The sequence below is a fragment of the Lactuca virosa genome, chromosome 1 (genome assembly GCF_052849685.1).
Source record: "Lactuca virosa cultivar CGN04683 chromosome 1, Lactuca_virosa_CGN04683_v6, whole genome shotgun sequence".
Lineage (NCBI taxonomy): Eukaryota > Viridiplantae > Streptophyta > Magnoliopsida > Asterales > Asteraceae > Lactuca > Lactuca virosa.
The window spans coordinates 157,570,113-157,576,112 of NC_136426.1; positions in this window are offsets into that span (position 1 = coordinate 157,570,113).

The following is a 6,000-nucleotide window of genomic DNA, read 5'->3' on the forward strand; positions in this document are numbered from 1 at the left end:
CACTAAGATTGGGTACAGGCAATGCAAGACGAACTCCACGAGTTTGAGCGAAATCGAGTCTGGAGACTGATTCCCACACCAAAGGATGCATCTGTGGTTGGATTAAAATGGGTGTTCAGGACAAGATGGATAAATAGGGGAATGTAATTCGCAACAAGGCAAGGCTGGTGGTCAAAGGATATTGTCAGGAAGAAGGTATTGATTACGAAGAAACCTTCGCTCCTGTAGCAAGGCTAGAATCGATTCGGATCTTTCTGGCATACGATGCTCACAATAATTTTGAAGTCTTTCAAATGGACGTCAAATGTGCATTCTTGAATGGAGAACTAGAGGAGACTGTATATGTTGAGCAACCACCGGGTTTCGTGAACGAAAAGTACCCTGATCATTGCTATATTCTGGATAAAGATGTCTATGGTTTGAAGCAAGCTCCTAGAGCCTGGTATGAAACCCTTACTCGATTTCTAAAAATGTCAAAGTTTAAACAAGGTTCGGTTGACCCAACCTTCTTTCTCATGAAAGAGGGTGACCATTTAATGATCGTCCAAATTTATGTTGATGATATCATCTTCGGTTCCACGAATCCCAGCCTCACAGCTGAATTCAGGAAGTTGATGGAGACTAAGTTTGAGATGAGCTCAATGGGTCCAATTAACTTTTACCTTGGCTTGAATATTAGACAGGGACCCGAAGGCATATTTATCAATCAGGAGGCTTACACAAAGACCATACTTGTTAAGTTTGGCATGATGGGAGATTCCAAAGTAAAGGTTCCTATGGCATTTGGAACAAAGTTAACACCATATTTGGAAAAACCGGCTGTAGATATGACCCTCTATCGGCAAATGATAGGGTCTCGAATGTATCTAACAGCTAGTAGACCAGATATTATGTTTTCTATTTGTTATTGTGCCAGGTTCAAAGCTAATCCACGCGAACCTCATATGGTGGCTGTTAAGAACATCTTCAGATATTTGAAGCGAACCTCATCTCTCGGTCTATGGTATCCTGCTAAATCAGGATTTTTCGTTCAATCATTCTCTGATGCTGATCTTGGAGGATGTGTATTGGACCGAAAGAGTACTACAGGCGGATGTCAATTCCTCGATGCTAAACTCGTCAGCTGGCAGTCCAAGAAACAAACATGCGTTTCACTCTCAACAGCCGAAGCTGAATATATTGCTGCAACATCTTGTACTTTACAGGTCATTTGGATACAAAGCCAACTTAGAGACTATGGCCTAAACATCAAGAAGATTCCACTTTATTGTGACTCAGAATGAGCTATTCGGATATGTCACAATCCAATGCAACACTCCAAAACGAAACATATAGCACTGAGATACCATTTCATCAAAGATCACGTTGAAGATGGTAATATGGAAATCCATTTTGTTAGATCTGGTGATCAACTAGCCGAAATCTTCACGAAAGCCTTACCTGAAGTAAGTTTTAATAAAATTCTCCAAGGCTTAGGAATGATGGAAGCTGAATCAGTACCGAAACTACTTTCGCCTCATTAAAATTGATCAAGCGAAATAGAGGGAACGCTCGGTCTATTTCGGCTCCAGAATTTTCGGGAACCGAAATGGACCGAACGCAAAATAGAGCAAACGCTCGGTCTATTTCGACTCCAGAATTTTCGGGAACCGAAATGGACCGAACGCAAAATAGAGCGAATGCTCGGTCTATTTCGGTTCCTGGTTTTTTGGGAACCGAAATGAACCGAACGCTCGGTCTATTTCGCTTCACTACTTTTAGGTGAAGTTTCGGTTGTATAGTTTGTACATTGTGTATGTCTTTTCTCACTTCATTTCTATTCATAAAAATCAAAAATATTTTTCTTTCTGTTTTTAATTCTTTTTTAGAAAATTCATAAAAATCAAAAATATTTTCCTTTCTGTTTTTACTTCTTTTTCAGAAAATACATAAAAAAAATCAAAAATATTTTCCTTTCTGTTTTTAATTCTTTTTCAGAAAATACATAAAAATCAAAAATATTTTCCTTTCTGTTTTTATTTCTTTTTCAGAAAATTTATAAAATCCAAAAATATTTTTTTTGTTTTGTTTTTGTTGCTTTTCATTAAAATAAAAAATTTCAAAAATATCACTGAAAGGTATCATTGATCATTCAAATGATGGAGCTGGGACATGTATACATTTCTTTATCTTAGTACTAGCTAAGTGTCCCTAGAAGCATGCTGCTGTATGTCGACCAAAGCCTCAAAGACTTCAAGTGAAGCCTTACTGATTTGATATACACAAATCAAATCTTCCCAATCAGGCTGATAAAATCACTTATGTCATGAGCTACCTTACTCGTCTCACATTGAGTTAAGAGTTGTCTGCTCGGTCCTTACTATATAACAGAGGTACTTTCGGTTCTTTAACCTCCTTATCACTCTTCTCCATCTCATTTCGGTTCATCATTGTAACCCTTGAGACTCTCAGAATTTACCACTGAGGTTTATGGTTACACAACATCAGTGTTAATGATCTTAGCTTCGTGTCACCACGTGCTAAGTGAAACCCAAAATCCAACACCAATAACGAATTGACGGTGAATAATCAAATATTCTAGTTTTAACCCATGCTTTAACGAAACCACTTAGTGGAAGGTACCAAGAAATCTCTTTTTTATTTTTGTGCGATCTTTATGAAACTGTCTAACACCAAGACATTTCTTCCCATAAGATCCTGTTTAATTTTGTTTTTGAGATTTCTACAAGTTATCACCAAGTCACTGGATATATTAACTAACCTACTTGTTTAATAGGCTACACTGGTCTCACAAGTACTTCATCCCACTTTCGGTCTTATGTCAAGTACTGAAGTTCGGTTGAAGATAAGCCACCCTTTATAGCTTAAATTTGAAAAGATGTCTTTCAATGTTTCTTAATAAACATTTGATCATAATTCAATGGGAAACCAAACAGACACTTCTAAGTCTCTCTTGACTTTGAAGGAAGCGATTCGTGCCTGTGATCCATAGTTTCGTGTCTAAATAGACATCACTTAAATCCCACAAATAATTTGCTTTATTTCTCTTCTATTGGCACACTCTTGCACGAAGATCATGATGATTTTCCCAATTCTTGTTTGTGGTACTCATGGCAATTTTTCAGACTTGATGCTTCGGTTGTAAATGCTATGGTGGTATATCGTGTAAAGGAACGAACATTGCCAGTCTTATATGAAGCGAAAGGGTTTGTCACAGTTTGAAAAGGAATTTGAAAAGTTTTCGAAGTTGAAACGATGGTAACAAGATAAGATTTCAAACCACGTCATTGGATAAGATTTGAAACGGGCGCGTGAATTTGAAACGGTTCCTAACATCACGCCTGATGACGTCTTCCTAGGGAAACCCAGCTGTCAAATCGCGCTTTTTCAGGCGCCGATTCAGAAGATCGTCGAATCATTATTGTGGATTCTTTCTCTCTCCTAGCGATGGTATATAAGGTTTTCTCACACCTCTTGGACTACATTACCAATTCACAACTCTCTCAAGAACACACCGACGAATCTCTACTATTCATCTTCTTCTTCACACCTGCAACAATGGCTGAATCTTCATCTGTTTATGAACAATCTGCCTAGTCCTCTCTTCTCACCATTAAACCGAATCAAAACCTCATCATTGAACTCTCACCTTTCCAGTATGATCCCTACATGCTGCAAGTGGTATAATGCCTCAAATATTCACCACTCGTAATAGCCCTAACCTAGGTGGAGTGTGTTCCAATGTCACTACTTTCTCAAGTCTACTCAACCGCTGTCTACGATAAAGCAAAGGAGCATATTTTCTTTGAGATCGTCAATCAAAAGACGTCGATTTTAAAAGCTAGGTTTTGTTTGTTGCTAAGGCTTGCTGTCGACGACTCCATGATCAACCCTGATTCCATTACCAACACTCAACTCTTCACAATGTTCTATGATATGACGTACACTGAGATTCTCACCACTGTCACAAAGTTCAAGAAATCATGTCTTCCTCCTCAGTGGAACGGTCTATTTACCCTCCTCTCCAAGGGTTTATCGGAGAGGGTTGCAGGTTCTCATGGAGCGAGCAAGGCGATGGAGAAGTTTTACGTTCCAACAATGGCAGACTCCCTGATGTCGTCTATTGCTACTTTCTACACGACAAGGATACTTGTCTCCGATCCATCAAAGTTTCTCTTTATTGGTTCGGTTCCAGAATCTATGTACTGGTGTGTTTCCAGTGAAAGCTAGGTGATAACTGAGTACAAGCAGCTACCCCCTACAGGGCCAAGGCAGCTAACTCCAGAAATGCAAAGCTCCCTAGACGCGATAGATAAACCAGCGAAAAGAGGGAAGAAGCCTGAAAGAAAAGGGGAGAAGGAAGGTCAATCCTCAAAAGTCTCTTCTCCCAAGAAGCAAAAGTATGAACAAGCAGCCCCTACTGCTCCAAAGAAACGAAAGACCAAGAAGAAATCACACAAGTCGAAGTCTCCTTCCCCTTCTTCAAGTGACTCTGACTACGTTCCTTCTGACCCACAGCCCGAACCCAAGTCCAGTGAAGATGATATTTCTCAACACGAAAGTCCGCCTTGAGGTAATTCGCCTCCACCCTCACCAAGTAATGACGGTAACCAAAACTCACCTCCTCCTTCTCCTACACAATCGGTTCCTATTACCATTGCTCCTTTCCCTCCTCCCATCTCATCTTCAACTACAACCTCCATTCCCATTCCAACCCCTTTATTTACCGAAGTTACCACCACTACTACTCCAAACGAACCTCATGTTCGTGTCAACGTATCTGATACGGGGGCACCTACCTCTGAGTCTGATCCCCCAATCACCTCCAAACCTTTATCTCCACCTCCCCCACACGAATCTGATCATGTTCTTGGAGGAGAAGAAATGGAATTTGATTCTGTTTATTATAGTCCATATCGAGTACAGAGCGATGAAGATGATGACGCTCCTGTCACGAAGAATCATTTAAAGGATATGAATGACAAGCTTGACCAATTTCTTTCTTCCTCTTCTTCCGGTAATGCATACTCTGAAGCAGCTATGAAGGCTCTATTGGCAACCTTTGTCAAGGAGCATGATATATCCATTACTAATGCTGTCAAAGCTATTGATGCTTCCACTTCCACATGTCAAAATGCCTCTATTGCAGTCGAAGCCTCCACCAAAGATTGCAAGCAAGCGACCGCAAATGTCGAAAAACTAGTTTCTGATGCTCAACTTTTCCTTGACTCTCTTCAGGCTGCCACTCAGAAGAATGCTCAAACAGTGAATGCTTCTGTTGATAATCTTACCCGTTCGCTTCAGGCTGAAAAGAAACATTTTGAGGAAACATGCAAACCAATCCAAACTGTCAACATCGAGCTTCAAACATCAGTTGATGTCCGTCTCTCTCAACTTGAAGCCGAACTCGCTATGAAAAGCAAGATAATGGATGAGCTGGATCGTCGAACTTCTTAGCTTAAGAGTCAGAACTTGAAGCTCAAGGCGGTAACCAAATAGATTGAAGAACTCAAGTCTGAGCGTGCAGTGGTCAAAAGATTGGTTGGTGATGTGCATTCTATTCTTCTACATCTTCTGGAAGCACATAATTCGGTCCATACCATCTCGATTCGATGCCACTTGGCTAAGAAATTGAGACCTGCTCAAGACATTCTAAGCAGGATTTAGGGTGTTTCGGATCCCGTTGTCCCTCCGAAACAAGGGGGAGAAAATGTTACTTAGGGCCAAGGTCAATCACAACAACCTCCAAAAAGAAAACCCATCACCCAACCGGAAGTCACTGCTGAACCGAAGGGTAATGAAGCTTCGGGCAGTATGAAGGACAAACGAAAGAAGAAGATTGGTGATGATGATGAGGATGAAATCGATGATGTGACTGATATAGGAGAAAAAGCTTCCAAAACCGAAAGCCTCAAAGTCAAGCCTAATGATAGAGAGATTGAGGAAAAGGTTCGAAAGGCGAAGGAAGTATTTGATAGGGAGAGGAAAGCGAACGAAGTA